Raw genomic sequence first — 4,608 nt, forward strand, 5'->3', positions numbered from 1 at the left:
CTAGAGAAACCATAATGATCAAAGACTATAGTTATATTGATGCCATGATGAGGAGAAGGGAAGAACTTAAGACATAATTATTCTTATGATAACTTATATCTTGCCATTAATGTATTATAGGTGCACATGGATCATTTTGTATAACATATTATTATGGACAATTTCAAACATATACAAAAGTAGAAAAAATGTATAACAAATACCACGTACCCCTCATTGAGCTCCAACAGTTATAATCATTACCATCTTGTGTCCTCTCTACACCGACACACTGCCTATATCTAATTCTTTTGAAGCAAATCCCAGAAAGTATATCTCTTCCTTCTTAAACATCTCAGCTTATATTTCTAAAAGAATCCTCCTTCAAAACATAATAACAATGCCACTGTCACATCCAGAAAAAGTAATATTTTCTTAATATCGTAAAATACACAGTGCTTATGTTTCCCAGATTATCTGATAGGACACCACTAATATTTAAATAATTGATTTGAGATCAACAAGACTGTACATTGGGATTTTTAAATGTAATTGTTAAATCTACTTTAATCTATAGATTACTCTTAAAGTTTCCTCTGCCTCTCTCTTTTTCTTTCTCCTGTTGTTTTGAAGAAACAGGACCTTTTATCTAGATGTTGTTGATTATCTCCCCATCGTATTGTTTAAAATGTTTCTCTGTCCCTGGTGGTTCCTATAAATTAGCAGTTGATCTAGAGGGCTGCTCATAGTTAGGCTTCTTTCTTTATTTTTCAAGATAACTTTATTAATAGTTTTGTCTATTTTCATCAAAAGGTACGTAATGTTTGGTTGCCTCACTTTTATGGTGTGTGATATTAGCAACCATTGATGATTTTTGTCTTAATTGTTTTACTGTGGTTTGCAAAATAGCGATATTCTATCACTACTTCTTCATTTATTAGCTGGAATATTTCTATAAATATAACTCCTCTGCATTACCTATTTGGTTACCTTGTAGTATAGTCCGTATAGAAAAAGTAGAATAAATGCTTCGGAGAACAATTTTCAAAAGAGAACAATTTTCCAAATAATGAATTGGTTCCTTAGTAGTCTCTTTCAGAAGTTACCAGTGGTGATTTTTGTTTATTTACTTTTGCTTGTTTGTTTTGGTATCACTATGAGTGTATGGATTTAAATATATCTAAGTATAATCGATATATTGCAATCCTTTCTTTAGTTGTTACTCTTATTGATCCTCCTATTTTTCCATCTATATCCAATGGAAGCCTCTTCACGTTGGCTCCTGAGTCCTTTTGATATGAGACTAAGAAACTTTGATAGGCCACATAGAACTTTGGTTGTAGACCACTAATGGGTGTCCCTGAGATATGAATATAACTATTTTTTCTGGATTATTTAGTCATTTAAGACATTTACTTAGTGACTAACATTTACTAGGAGTTAACAAGGCAGCAGTGAAGGAGCAAATATTCCTCATTTCTATATTTGGACTAATAAAATCAATCAAATCAGTAGTTATGAAGAATTTATTACATAGTTAGCACTCTCGAAGATACTGTGTACAGAGAAAAAAGATGGGAGATTAGACTTTCATCCTATATCGAAACAAATTTCCAATCTGATCAGAGACTTGGCTTCTGAAAATCTTGGATGCCTAGAATTGGCATCATCAACAATTAACACTTTCACAACTATTGAGTGATCAGATACAAAGACCACAATATGGAACCTCAACCTCTCCTCTTGTAAGTTAGGTTACATTATTCAACTTATTTCAAGATAAAGAAGACAGAATTATAGCCTTTGCGATCTATAACCATAATATTTTTTCATTATTTATACCCTCTTCCCATTTTATATTCTTTTTAAAAAATATTTATTTATTTATTTATTTATTTGGCTGCCCTGGGTCTTAGGTGTGGCACACAGGATCTTTGTTGTGGCATGCAGGATCTTTAGTTGCAGCATATGGGATCTTTAGTTGCGGCATGCAGTGTTTGGTTGCGGCATGTGGGGTCTTTAGTTGTGCCATGCAAACTCTTAGTTGCAGCATGTGGTATCTAGTTCCCTGACCAGGGATCGACCCTGGGCTCCCTGCATTGGGAGCGCGGAGTTTTAGCCAGTAGACCACCAGGGAAGTCCCCCATTTTATATTCTTGTATCTTGTAATTGATTTTTTTGTGTGAACTCTTCACTTTTGACAGTTTCATTATGAAACTAAAACTACTATAAACACACACGCATGCATTGATGTGTATGTAGAATGTGTTTTCATGTGTGTGTGTATGTGTATATAAATGTGGTCCAATGGAGTGGTGTGACTATCTTTGGCCTTCTAGGTTATATATATGAACACATGTTCTAGGGTTCCTGATTCTTCTTGCAGGTAGAAGGCAATTTCAGTGGTGGTGTAAACCCATAAAGGACCAGCCAGATGTCAGGTCATCACAGTTTCCTTCTAATTGTCCGCTGCCTTAAACTAGTATCCATTATGGTATTGTATAAAAGTTTCATGGGCTATAATTCATTTTGTCTTCTGTTGCTATTTTCCATGCTAACTCAACCATAATGGCCCAAGTGATGGCCAGCTTGTACGGCCATCAGTTTTGCCATCAGTGATATTGCCTTCAAGCACATCAAGCACAGGAAGTTAATTCTCACTTATTATTAAGCCAGTTACATCTGCCCAACAACATTATGAGACATATTTTTCTTTAATTAAAACAATGACTTTGCAAATTTTAACCTGCCTATACGAGTAGACGTGTATTAAAATGTATATTGTTCTACTCTACCTCTCCTTAATAGCGTTTTTCTACAAAGAACCAATCTCAAATTTCCCCATTGTTAAGACATTTTACATGATGGTTGTTAAAGTGTAATGCTTCTCAAACTTGAACAATAAACAGGTCAACTTAAAAGGAATAAAAAATTCCTGTGGTCAACCACTGCTGACAAATTAATTTTATTAAAAATTACTTATATAGGCACAAATATAAAACAAAGGGCACACATTTTATGGTTAAAGGGCTTATAGATCTGTAACACCAAATAATATTTTCAAATTAAACACAAGTACGAAAAAGCAATAAAATTCAAATGTACAGCCTTAATGCAACTGCTGATATTGTTTTGGATAAATTAAATGGCCTTTTGTAACATGAATATAGTACTAGCTGTAATGGTACAAGTTCTTTTTTTTTTTTTTTTTTTTTTCAAATAACATGCTTTTTGTTCTATATGTGTTGTTGTAAAGGCTCAATTATTTCACTCCTTTTCTCTGTTAAAACCTTTGCAAAATACTCGTGGATACAATATGACCATGTTTTTGCCATCATGTAGTCCTATGCTTTTGTCATCTGCCTGCACCAGTTGCAAAAGGTCTAGTATTCTAGACTGTTTTCATTATCCCACAATCAAAGGCACAACTTAGTAAGTTTAGGAAACTGAAGTCCCAGTCTACAACATGTTCAATTAAAACTATCACTAGGAAAGAGAAGCTGTGCCCTTAGAACTGGAAAAGAATTTAACGCGAGTATAATATGTGCACAACTGAGACGACTTTGCTCACCTCGTCATTAGAAGAGGCCAAATGGGGAACTGCATTTTTTAACAGCCAAGGAAATCTCAGATGCAAACCTACATGGGCCTGGAAATTGCACAGAAGTACTTGCTTAGAGATGTTCCTTCAAGTCATTCTAAATAAGCTCCTAATAACTGTTTTAGATTATCTCAGAGATGAAGTCAGTAGATAGTAGTATTTTTTTTGTTAAAAAGGAAAAACAGGTTTTCTTTTCAATATGTTTATTCAAATATACGGAAAATTGTATAAACAAAATATTAATTTAAAGTAGTTATTTTGGCTCATGGAATTGTGGTATTAATTATTTACCATTTCATTCAATATTTAATGAAGATTTGCTGAGTTTTATGACACCAGCATTATCCTAAAGTCTTTGCCTGATCAGAATTTTCTAATGTATTCATAATGACTGCATTTTAAACCTAAAACAAAACATAAAATGCACGTTTAAAAAAATAGCAGTGTGAATAGTTGCATGCTGAAGTTAAGTTGAATGAGTGAATCAAGCACACCATAAAAGCACCCTTATTAAATGGGTATTATATGGCAGTCACTATTCCATTCTTCAACCATTTATAAAGTCAAGTATTTCCCTAAGTGAGAAAAAAAAAGCAGAAGTCAACGATTATCTGCCTATATAGACAAAAATAAAACAAAAACAAAAAAACATAGCAACAAAACCCAAACCAAGCCAAAAAACTGTAATGAAATATGCTTATACTTCAACAGGATTTTCTCAGAATGGCAGGCAATATATATTTTCCTTTTCCATGTTATAGAGATTCCAAAATTTCTATAACTAACATGTATAATTTTATGAGAAAAAAGTGAACAATACTATTCAGTGAATACATTGAGTCCAATCATGCAGTATGTCTGATGTGTATGAAGCATTGCATTTTTTTAATGAACATTGCAATAAAAGGATCATGTTTCCCTTCTTGGCATGTTCACTGAGGTTGGCATGCAGGGTTTTTATCTATATGGCATGACATTTTGAGACCAAACAACAGACAGGGAGATGTGGACCAGAAAGAAAGGTTCAG

Source organism: Tursiops truncatus, chromosome X (assembly GCF_011762595.2).
Source record: "Tursiops truncatus isolate mTurTru1 chromosome X, mTurTru1.mat.Y, whole genome shotgun sequence".
Taxonomy (NCBI): Eukaryota; Metazoa; Chordata; class Mammalia; order Artiodactyla; family Delphinidae; genus Tursiops; species Tursiops truncatus.